The sequence below is a fragment of the Betta splendens genome, chromosome 6 (genome assembly GCF_900634795.4).
Source record: "Betta splendens chromosome 6, fBetSpl5.4, whole genome shotgun sequence".
Classification (NCBI taxonomy): domain Eukaryota; kingdom Metazoa; phylum Chordata; class Actinopteri; order Anabantiformes; family Osphronemidae; genus Betta; species Betta splendens.
The window spans coordinates 12,461,593-12,474,246 of NC_040886.2; the positions used below are offsets into that span (position 1 = coordinate 12,461,593).

A 12,654-nucleotide genomic window follows, 5' to 3' on the forward strand; every position below is an offset into this window, starting at 1 on the left:
AAACGCTTATTCATTCTTCATTTTGAGTTGCATAAATATTAACACTTCAATGTCTGCAAAGTCAATTCTAATGGAGTAATCCAAAGAAATATTGCCTCATATTAAATCACTGCTCCTGGAGGCCTCGCGGGCGCAGGAGGCTAATTACCGGGGATATTTTCTGCCGCTCAGTCTGCTGCGCTGCTTCTATCATAATCAATGAGCCTTGTAACACTCAATTAGAACATAATTGCGTTTGTGTGCGCGAGGTGGAAAAACATGCACGTCTGAGCGGACGCTGAGGAGCGGCTTATCTCTGATGACAGCTGCAGTGAAGGCGACAGCTCGCTGCAGCGCGTCCTCATATGCATACGCGGATTAGTAGAACGTGTCCTCACTAACATTATGATGATAAAGTAATAATTTACACGTAGCCGCATAGTCTTAGTTGGATCTGGAGAGAGATTAATATTGACAGCTCGACCTACAGTGCATGGATTTTATGAATCTTGTTTTCTGGTATATGAGCTTTCATATTATATACAGAAGTTGATTGAAACTAAACAGTCTGTAGGAAAAATCAATTTTCTGTGAGACGTATAGGTCGCTGGAGTTTTTCTATCCTCTTTATTGCAGTGGGTCAGGGGAGAAGATTTATTTCCCAGTTTATGAAAGCTGAGAATAGGCTGCTCTGCAGAAGGAGCCTGTGACAAGTACAAATCTTCCTGATGGTTATTAAAGAGCCTGTGATCAGTTTGTCACAGGCGCGCTGGTGTTCGCTCTGTCACGTTCCTCCCTAACGAGCTCCTCAGATTTATGGCAGAGGAGCGGCGCAGCGGAGCAGCGATCATCTGTATATAAGCGCCCGGAGACGCGGGGACAAACACTGACTCGCTGGATTTGAGTTGATCTTCATGATCTGGCAGTTTGCAAATAGTGTGTGTGTGTGTGTGTGTGTGTGTGTGTCTGTGTGTGTGTCTGTGTCTGTGTCTGTGTAATGCAGAGCTAAGCGAGCCTGCGTGTGGTAAGTTTGGGACCGGACCCATCTGATAAGAGGATGAACCGGAGGAGTAAGGATTCTGTAGGTTATTGATGCCGGGCGTTTATTGCTCCTCTACGTTGGCTCATCTTATCTGGACTCTCAGATGGGATGTTGTACCTGTCGGCGTGATAGATGGTGGCCTCGCCTTGTCCTCTATTATGGCCCTGTCCGCGTGAGCACGCGCTCAGAGCGTTTGCTGAGGAGTGGATTACAGGGTTGTTGGTGCATTTCCAGTGTCACATTCTGATCTCTGACCTGTTAAACCAGAGGGCAGAGACTCAGTTAATGCTTTTCATATCAAAGGACCGTTTCCTTTGTTTTATTTCACACCTTCGGATTTAAGAAAAGTTAGAATCCTTATGTTTTAGGAAAAGAACAAATAACTCTGAGGGAAAACACGACAAATGTCTCACTGAAGGAAAATAAAAACCGCCATCATCGCTTTGCGCCGAATTGAGCCACAGACTCAATTTATGCCAGAAACGTGCTATGAATATGTATTTTCTTGTCAAAGCAACATGTCGCGTCTCAGCCTGATGAGGGATTTGCATTTCTCACATCTCAGAGTATTTAATTATGAAATGAAATATTCGCTCCAGCGTGCCCAACATAATTGCTATCAAAATGAGAGGTTTGCCAAATTGTCCCGAAAGAGCTGTTGCAATTCAGGGCAGAAAAATAATAATTACCTTTATGTGTGTCAGCCTTTATACACATGGTTTCATTTAGAATTACCCATTGTGCTTTTTTCTATTTTTGTCCAGTCAATGACGTCTAAACTGAGCTTCTGCTTCTACGCATCCTCGTGCTTGCAGAATGATTTGGAAACCAACCAGGCTGCATTTATTGATTCATTCATTCATTCATTCATTCATCCTGGTTGAAGCCGCCATCATGTTGATTGGCATTAGGTTCTAAAAGTGTGAAGTGGTGAATGTTTAGCATTGAACTCTGCCTTTCGCTGCGTCGCTTGAGCCGCTGCCTCTGCATTCGACCAGTTTTCATAAAAGACGAAGCCTCCCGGTCTGCACAGCCTCGGATTCTTCTGATGAATAATGTATTCATAGTCTGAAGGGGCAGACGCGTCTCACTGTGTGTTCAGAGACGCTTGACTTTCACACGTCTCTGCTGGAATGAGGCTGAAGCAAGAGCCTGTCTCGGTTATCAACAGCTGTGGGGAATATCCTGCTACACACACACACACACACACACACACACACACACACACACACACTAGGACAAGGCTCATGCAGTGTTAAGGCATTTCTAAGTGCACATGTTGGCTTCAGGGCCTTTATAATGAGGACTGAACACCCACCTGGTGCCACACAGGTGGAGCTCACATTGTAAAATGACATTACAGGAACATTTAGGTTTTGAAAAAGCAGATGAGACCTTAATAATATGAGTCAATTTTTTCACAGTTTGTGTAAAACAAAGTGCACTCAGTTCGTCTCTTTATCATTTTTCTAATGACTGCACCAGTTGCTGCGGCGTCTCAGACCTGGATCAATATTGAGGATCACTTTGCCTCCATGCGGCACCAAAGCAATAACATCTGTTTACCTTCCATAACAAAGGCTGGTGGTTCAAAGGAGACATTTCTTTTTATCATCATAGCTACAGCTTTCTACTTGGTTCCCCTTCAGCAGAAGGATTTTGACCTGGAATCATAAAGCAGTTTGATCTGTTGTTGTTTCAGTCCAGAGATAAACGCAGGGTTACTTCTGAACACGCTGGATAAACTCTGCCAGACGAGAGATAAGGAACTGTTTTACACCTCGATATGAATTACTTTATTACAGCTTGATGTGAAAACTGATTACGCTGCTTAAATGTGGATTACGAAATCCAGAGTTTCATCCACCGAGGATGTGGATTACACATTACACATTACTGGAGGGGGTTTGGTTTCACGGGGAATGTTGGAGGTCCTTGGATCTCGGTGGTCGCTTTGAAGTGGTCAGTGTGATGATTTGTAAAAGTCAGTCCAGATAAATGACACTGTGGTTCTGTGCGGCTGAGGAGGTTCCCTGCGAAGATCACTCGCTGCAGGCTCCATTTGTAAAAAGCTGCTCTCCACATGTGGCGCCTAAACAAAGACATGCGTCTTCTTCTGAAGGCTATTCTCAACATAATCACGCGACTCCAGCAGAAAGATGGTGGAACCTGGCCTGTTATTTGCTGCTGTGGATAATACGTGATCTTGTTTCTGTCGCCGTAACACCATGGTTTAATTTTTGCAGATATTGTATTGTTTTAGTATTACGTGACTCCATTTGTAATGAAGGTCTCCCTGGTGTATTGTTTCGCCTTGGTTTTAAAATCCACCTGCTGTCACAATGAGATCATGCTATAGATTCCCCAGATGACTGCATTGGACTGACTCATATTTCTCGGAGGGGTCTGACAGTAAACCAGTAAGGAGGTCCCCTGTGGGACCCGAAGGCCGGGCCAAACACATTTATTTTAGCAGGCGCCTGTGAAATTCTGCCTTAAATCTGATTCCTCCTTCTCTTTTCATAACATCACAGTCCTCTCCTTCCGCACTGTGTCACTGGACCATATAAAAGCCTCTCTGAAGGAGTCACATGCCTGTTTTCCCCCTGACCTAGAACTTCATTAGTATGGCGGCAGATTGTGATTTGCATGAACGTGCCCTGGTGAGTAGATGGGAGGTGGCGTTCATATGGAGGCAGGAGAGCAGCTCTGCAGGGCCGCTGTGCCTGACACACCCTAAAGGTGCTGATGCTGTAGCTGATCCTGAAAATGCAGGATTACAAGATTATTTCTGTCTATGAGTACATAGTTCGATTGATATTTTACCCGATACGTTTTTAAAATAAATGTGTGTTTTTTTTTTTAAATAACTGCAATGCATTTGACGGCAATAAAACCTAATACAACTCGGTGCCACTGTGTTTCCTGTTGTGTGCCCTCATCCAGTCATCCCTGCTGGGGGTTCCTCCCTGTGGAGAGCAGAGCTGCAGAGCGATGCTAACGCCTCCTCCTGTTTAGCGGGAGGACAGAAGTCCTGTCTGCGATGGAGACGACACTCGGTTCTAGTTTAAACCACACCAGTTTGGTGGTTGTGGTTGGTGATGTGAAGTGTGTAGCGTGCTTTGGTTCGTGTGTGTCTGAATTGCTGAGGCGGAAACAACAACAACACATGACATGTAAGGTTCGAAAGTAATGAATTGATCTGGCTCCAACCTTGAATAAATGTTTTCTCTATTATAGAGTTTCCTCTGTTACTGTCTCTACAAAGTCATTTTTTCAGTGCACTGCGTTTAAATCAACTTCGCCGTTGATCATCTTGATCGTTTGTCTGGTGGTTTTGTCCGTGCACATGCACTGTTTAATGTCCCGCCCCATCACTCATACTGTTTCATTATTAGGCTACTAACCACAGCTCATGCAAATATGCTCTATGGTGATTTGCATTGGCACCAATCAGTTCCCTATTGTCTGTAGAGAAGTGGACGAAAGCGCCGCTTTTCCTGTGTCCAACGACCGGAAACCCTTCACCGAGCCGTGCGTTGACTGACAGGCTGAATCCCTGAAAGCCTCTGCTGACATGTTATTGCTCTGGGTCAGGAGCAGGCAGACAGGACTTAGCTTCCATATCGGCTTTCTGCTTTTTCACCCGGTCCTGTTTTTACTGTCCACTATCTTTTTGCTCCCCCCTGAATTATTGACTAGTCGTGAGGCCCAGGAGACATGAGCTGATGGTGTGTTGCTGTCTGTCAGCATTTTCTTATTTTTTGTTTTTAGTAGCTCATTCTTTTAAGACCCAGACTCACGTCGACTTGTTTTTTTGGTGTTGATTGCCTTGTTTGTGTGATAAAACTTTGTCATGATCAATATATTCCAGACGATCATTGAGTTTTGACAAATGAAATATAGCCACACAAAATAGTCTATAATTGTAGAATCATTCAAACCAACATGTAGCCTTTGCATGAATCTGGAAACACTGATGGGATCATTTTGAAGACAAGGTGATGAGTTGGGTTGAACCCATCAACCTGTGCAGCCCGTGCCTGGAAACCGCTGGTTCTGCGGGGGAATGCTGATCCGTGCAGCACCAGAAGGAAGACCTTGCTGCTGGAGACGAATGCTGCTGCATTGTTCTGGACTAATTATTCCGGTGAAAAGTGTGACATCGCCCCCATGAGCTCCGAACAATATCGAGTGGCTCAAGGTTGCCGTCCGATGTGACTTTGAATTGGCCTCAGACGCTGTGAAAGGCTGCTGCTGCTGCATGTACGGCGCCGTGTGTTGTGAAATTACCTGTTGCTTGGAAACCATTGGACTTGATGCATGAGAGTGGGCTTTGCCAAGGACTTTGAACCAAAGAATTCTTACACAATGTGTTATTGTAAGTCAGATCTTAATTAGTGCCACTTGCTATTCTGCACATACAGTAGTGTCATAATTAGGAGGGAGCGTCTCAGAGGTTGTGTTAACGCTAAGATTTAAACTGGCTTGAATGCTTTGTTCAGGGGATGTTTGCTAATGGTAATAGCCTTCTTGGTTTTATTGACTTACTGAGGGTCTCAGATGTGGAGGAGTTGGGAGAAGACGGCACGTTCAGCTCTGGCACAGAGGTTGTTATTGTCGCCTTCCGTGGTGATGAAATCCTTCACCGCTGTATTTAAGTGGCATTTGAACGGCGTTCAGCAACAGTGTATTTATCACATCTGACGTGTTACAAACGGAATATATCGTTGTACAGTCTCTAATGTTTTAAAGCAGGAAATCATTCAGAAGTCGGGTCCATCCGACATTTCGAAGTGTGCAGATCAAACCAGACACAAGTTTAGATGTGAACCTATTTCCTAAAAACTCCAGCTATTTGTCTCATAAATCTTGCTCAATTTCTAATTTCTGCATGAAAATAAAAAAAGTGGAAGCATTTTATTAGAATTTAATAGAGGGTTTAATTACAGTGTGAATGCTAATGGACAGGCTGCCATGGCAACGTGGGAAAATGATATATTATTCATCTTGGTGTAAGATGTCTGCCAAGATTGGCTTGTGAAATAATATATTCGTAAGTGGAGCGAAACTCCAATCTAGCAATGACCGAGGCTTTCATTATTCCGGCCTCCATAATTCATACACAATATAAATGCAGCACAAGTGAAAGCAATCTAAATAAATTTGTCTATGTAAAATCTGATCAAACCCTAAGTTGACGTGATCCTGAACAACTGCAGCGCCCCGCAGTGTGAGCTTTGTACTGTACTTGGCTTTTGAAACACCTACTAATCAGTGCTGTGATTTGGTGCACGAGCTGTGTCCTCGGTGAATACCTGCCAATAAGTTCAGTATCCTGTACAGCTGTGGACCCCAGCCCGCCCCGCTCCCCCTGACGCGCACCCGCCCCCCGCTGTGAGGAAAGGCAGTGGCCGAATGGAGACGGCAGATGCAGCCTCCATCAGCGGGGGCCGCATCAGAGCAGCAGCCGCACTTCAAATGGAATGTGAGGCTTCCAAGGCGCAGTCATAAATTTTTCATCTGCAACCGGCTTTGAGGCGGGAGAAGAGGCTCCGACCCGAGGCTTCTAACAACAAACCTCGGCTTTCAGAAACAAAAGGTGGACGGGGGAAGGGCACTCCAAATGAAACGCTACAGAAACCCTTTGTTTACAATAGAGGAACAAAGCGCTGTAAACAAAGTCAGGGTTTTGCTGATGTAGTAAAAAAAAAAAAAAATCTAATCTGCAGGAGCTGAAAATGATCATGAGCCAGACAGATAACGACAAAACTAGATTCAGCATATTTTGCAGCCTTGCAGTTATTTGGTTGTATTTTTATAATGAAAAAACAGCATGAAGACATTTACCTAGTTTATTTTTGGTTAAGATGTTTTCATTTAACATTTAAAAATAACTTTTATCAACTTCTATTTCATATACATTAATGTACAATAAAAGTCAGAACCTAATAAATGTTTCCAACAACATTTTAAATTCAGGTTTCTATTAAACCGTAACTGGCAGATGTTCTTTTTCATGTTAGATTATGAATATTATTGCGACCATATTTCACTGAGGCAGACTTTTCTATGACCTACGTTTCAGGGAGGATCAGACAAACATCATGAACGTGTGCATGTGAACGCATCCCGGCCATAGAAGCCTCGTCCCTCGCTCCCTCAGAGTGCAGCTCTGCAGAGCGGCTGCAAATTTAATGACTGCTTTTTCCCGGCAGCGCTGCGTCCTGTGGGCGCGGAGCCTGCCTGGAAGCTAACGCAGCTTGACATCTCCATCTTTGTTTAAACGAGCCACGTTATCCTTAACAAGCCACTGCAGCGTGGAATTAAAGGCGACTCTAGGACGAGTTCCCGTCTGAGCAGCGCTGCTCCACTTCTTCAGGTCCGGTTTGATCCTCGGAGCTTCGTGTGGGCAGCTGTGAAGCCAAGTGACGACGCTGCTTCAACACAAAACACCGGATTAATAGCAACTATTTCACCTTGATTTTTTTTTTTTTTGCTGCGGCTGTGCGTCTCAGATGCTGCAGAGAGTCTGACGCCTCAAATAGAATTCACACAGTTTGATGTTTCACCTCCGCCGCTGAAATCAGAGGATGAATAACCTGTAAATCAGACATTTGTCATGTTTGTTCCACTTCCTGGATGTTAGAAGCGAAGCTGGAAAAAAAGGGCAAAGTCTCAATTTCCCTGTGTCGATTAATTAGTAGTGTCACTACATCCATATACACTAAGATACAGAGTGGATGCTTTTATTCATATGGAGGTGAAGCTATGCATTTGTTTGGGAGATTCGGAGCAGCGTGGTGTCAGAAGGCAGTCACGCCCTGAGCAGGTGGCACGTTCCCTGCGTCCTCACTAAGAGGGATTAAGCTTCTCAAGGCAAAGGGAGCGTTTGATTAGACTGTTCAAAGGCTGCGACAGACAGAGACGGTTGTGCCGCGTTTGTGAGCGGGTTGGCGCCGCTGCACCTCCAGGAGGAGTGGAGCGCGCGGGTCCCGTGGGCGGAGGGGTCGGGACGTGACCCGCTGCACCCACGGGCCCACACACAGCCTCTCCACCCAGTCCAGCACCATCAAATAGGATGAGGTTATTGCGTAACGATGCGTGGGCTCGGCTGTAGATCACAGGACGTTATGTGACCGTAATCTAATAAAGCGCGGAAAAGGATCTCTCACCAGTTTCCTGTCTGTCGCCTCGTTATGAAGGCGACGTGATGATTTTAGACAGATCTGTCTTGAATTTATGGAGCAATTGAACATGAGACATACAAAATATTGACCAACATTTCAGCTGTAACAACAACTGACCTGAAACATTTTGCTCTTGTCGTGTGAAGCTTAGATTTTGAGCTCGTTTGCTGTTAACGAGGAGAATCAACAAAAGGTGAAACCAGCCCTGCGCGTCGGCCCAGGAAAGGCTTTTAGTGCTGCTGATAATTATCACGCTTGCGTCTGCTCATTCGCGGTGGAGGTTCCGGCCCGTTGGCTGACGGGATAATTACACGCGGGGAGCGACGGCTGTGCGTGTGAAGGGAATGCTGATGGTCCAGCGTTCCTGAAGCCTCCTCCCTTTGTTCCCCTGCCTGCGTTGTTTGTCCACGGCTGCCTCCTCCCCTTTGCGGCGGAACCCGCTCATTGGAGGACGGCGGCGGCGGCGGCGGCGTGAAGGATCCCCACTGTTGCTAAGGTGTTTTGAATGTTCAGTCGAGCGTCGCAGGGGTTCGTTCTGTCCGTCTTCACCTGCTGGATGCTGGGAGATGCTGTGGGACCTGTTGGAATTCCTCAGATCCCAGGATTAGTCAGTTTCCCGTAAGAAGCCCAGACAGTCTGGGGTGTTGATGGCTGCAGGCAGCATTTGTTACAGAGATTTGACCCACATCGTGTTGGATTGTTTTGGGTTTTTTGTTGCTGTTCTGAATTTCTTTAAGTCCTCTGCCAAGAAAAGACTTGGCAAACACTGCGCAGAAACTGCAGAGCGAGGCCTCTTTGTAAATGGAGTTCACCCTCAGTTCAGAGCTCACATAGAGGGAACGTTATTTCACACTGCAGGCTGAGCACATCATTTAAGATGGCAGTCCTTTAAACCCAGACATCTCCCAGAGCCGATGCTGTTCCTCTCATTTCATCCACTAAAGTTCTGTGTTGCTAGCAGATATTCTGGATGCATCATATCTGTGGTGATGGCAGCTACTGTACGCGGCTGACATTCAAGCATCCACTTGCCTGCAGCCTTTCCAGCACCGCTGTTTGGAGCCGGTCCAGGTGACCTCACCCATCCATCCGCACCGAGGCCGACTGGGCTCCAGGTGCTTTTCTGGCACAGAAACAGGTTTTCACTACAAACTGGAGCGCTGTCATGAGGGTGACGGGTCTTTTTGTAGCCTTCACCTCCACACGTCTGCTGACTGCAACGACAGACCCGACGCTCCCCCTGAAATAACCTCAGCCGTGCTAGTTTACGGTGTGGTTCTCCTCAGACCGCACGCCATTGTTCCGTCTGACTTGGAGCCGCTGGCCCTGTCTGTGATTCTGGGGGAGCTCATCATCTGGGCTGTGTGGAGGAGGCTGGGCTGCCTGGGACTGTTGCTATTGAGCTCCGAGCACAATCCATCCAAAGGAAGCGTCAGCACTGTGGGAATAGACATGAATAATCCATGCATTCTTTACCATTCCCTATGTAACTATGTGTATCCCATTACCTTTTATCCAACCACTGTGTTTGTATTAAACCTGCTTTTTTAAATATTGACTTGACTATGAGTCATATTAAAATCTCATTTTTATTCCTAAAAGAGAGACATGATGCATTTGCTTTATTTAAATGAGTCCTACTGTTATTGCCTGATCATTTAAAATAAATTACCTGAAGGCGACAGACACCAACAATATGACACTGACATCATTTACATTTCTCTACTCCTACACATGCTCAACTACTGTAAAATAAATAGCAGTCTGACTTTGCTCTCATTACAAGGAAACTAAGTCAAGGTGAGCAACTACCCAGGGAGCATGAGTTCAGTCATAGATATTAGGGTCTGGAAGCCCCTGGGACTGATGTGAATGGAGGGAGGAGACATTTTACTGTAACGTGAGGCTATGCTGTTCCAACGTAGACATGCGTGTTTATGAAACGAATTAAAGCATCCTGTCTCTTTGCATGTATTTGGGATGGTTATTATATTTTTTGCCATGAAGGCTTGAAGCTCCGTGTTATTCATCCGCTCTTCATCCGGGGCGACGCTGAGGTGAAGCGCTGGCCGCCTGGTTTCAGCTTCAATCAGGATGAAGCTGCTGGATCTGCCGTGTTTATGGATGAACTGGGCTTTAGGGGCGTCCTAGTTTGCAGGTTTTTTTATGACGGCCATAAACATTGATTTGCGCCGTATTGTTAATGGAGGAGCCTCTTGAGAGCTCTGACTCATAATCACTGTTTGTGAAGTCGTGTGGTTCTTTTTTTAATCCTCCACAGAGCAGCGATGGCTTCTGCTCAGGCAGGTGAATGCTGCAGTGAGTCCTACTAGTCCACGTTACTGAGGTCTACTTTAACGACTACTGCCCCACTGTGGCAGTAATAACACTGGGCCCAAGTGCCACACTCACTGTTTTCTCCTTCCACTTATTTCCAGTGTCTTCGCCTGCTCTTCACTGGCGTCCTCTCGTCCAACTTGAGCCTGGTCTTACATTTATTATTAGCCCCTCATTTCCCAGTATTTGTTTGATAAATGGATTAGACCCTGTGGCGGTGTTAAACGTCCAGGGAGGCGCACGGAGGAATTTACAGCACATAAATCCAAGGCAACGCGGCGAATCATTTTTCTTTAATTAGATTTGAGCATATCCGATAAGATGCCGCATCTCCCCCTGCGCTTTCAGAGCTCCGTGCCAGGAAGATGAAAATGATGCTGACTCAATCAGGCTAAGTGAGAATTTGATATTAAGGCAATCGTGGCGTGGGTCTAAATGTCTGGATGTGCCATGTGTGTAGATCAGACACGAGGCCCCCCCCCTCATAAATCAGTCCGGCTTTTAGGAGGTCCTGCAGGTCGTCGACCCGCTGAGGCCCGTATTGTTCCTGACGAGCACTCAAGCAGGTCAGTCAGGAAAAACCCTGCTGCTCCCATTCTTCTGCTCCCGTGGACGGCGTGATCAATAAGCTGGGGCCGTTTGGCACAGCTGGTGGGCGAGGCCGGACCCGTTCTCACTGGGAGGGCGGGCGCTCGCCAGCATGGGTGCGTCCTGAAGCACTAATGCGCCTCAGGGCTCCGACATCACTTAAGAGCGCGCACGGACAGCTGCCTTGAGCTCTGCAGCCGCAAACGCGGCTTCCAGGTGGAGCGCGTGGCACAAATCCGGTCGCTTATGTGGTGAAATGAGCCGCTGTTATTGGTCAGACCTCTGCTGGAGTGGAGCATTTTTAGACACAGCGAATAGTCATTTAACTCTTCACCTTTAAAATATTCTCTGTGAAATTGGGATCGTATTTTCACTCAATAGATTATTTTATAATCACAAAATAAAATTAGTAATGCATGAATGCAGAGTCTGTGGTGTCCGGGTTTCCATCTCCGTCCTTCCTGCACCCGCTGGTCCTCTAATAATAGTCAAGCTGTTGCCAAGGTGCAAATGGTGCAACTCGATGTTTTATTTATTGCGTTCGCTCAAATGGATTTTCCTATCTGAGCGTCAGAAGCGTAATCTGTAGCAGGGATGGCAGTCGACACCCACAACGTGTTTCCATTTATGCCTTTTTTAGGGGGGGGGGAGGTAGTAGCCATTACAAATTCGTATTATTTGAAATGCTCTGAGAAATGCTGTATTTCCACAGAAGACACGTCGCTGTCGCTCACAGAGTCGTGTGATTCATGACACCTGAACGTGTCCTTGGATAATAGAATTTTCACTACATCATGTGGTGCTCAATATTTTTTTGACAATATAAAACAATATAAATTCAAATTTTATTGTCTGTCATTATCACTGTTGCTGTTGATAATATGGTTTTTAAATCCTCAACCTTTTTTTTTGGGTTTTCCCTTAAATAAAACGGATCCAGGAAAACGATGGGAGGATGGACCTCAATGCCTCCGGTTTGAATCCAGGGCTCCGTGTTGCTCCTGATGGCTGCGACTGGGAGGAGCTGGGCAGGGCATGGCCGACGTCCCAGAGCCATAGCGGGGAGCTGGAGAGAGGCAGAGCCGCATGTTTCCCTCTCCTCTCTCTCTCCGAGAGCTCCGCTTGTCGCTTCTTCTCGCCGTCTGTCGCGCCGCAGAGCGCTCTGCTCTCGTGCATCTTCCCGTCACGGCCGCAGTCGACGCCTCAGAGGGGAAACGTGTCGCGCCTCTCTCCTCGCGGGCTGCTAAAAAGGCCCCGCTCCCCCCGGGGACCTCCCCTCCTCCTCTGCCTATCGATCCGCTCGGCCCTCGCCTTCATCCCTCTTCCCACCGATCTGTCCTCCTCTCTTTAGACGGTCACCCTTGCTCTGTGTGCTGATTGAGGATGTCTCAATAGCTTGTGTTAGTGATCAATGCCTCGTGTGCTTCTTGGGCTGTTTAGAATATTAATAATGAATACTAGTGGTTTTAAAAGGCTGTAAAGCGACAGCGGACATCCTGTGCCTGCTGCTGTATGTGC

The 12,654-nt window shown here is 46.5% G+C and overlaps 1 protein-coding gene across 2 annotated transcripts in view; it reads left to right on the top strand.

Annotated features, from left to right (window-relative positions):
* Nucleotides 1-12,654, top strand: part of ccdc33 (coiled-coil domain containing 33) — a 31,855-nt gene that overhangs the window by 5,134 nt on the left and 14,067 nt on the right. The window lies entirely within an intron of this gene.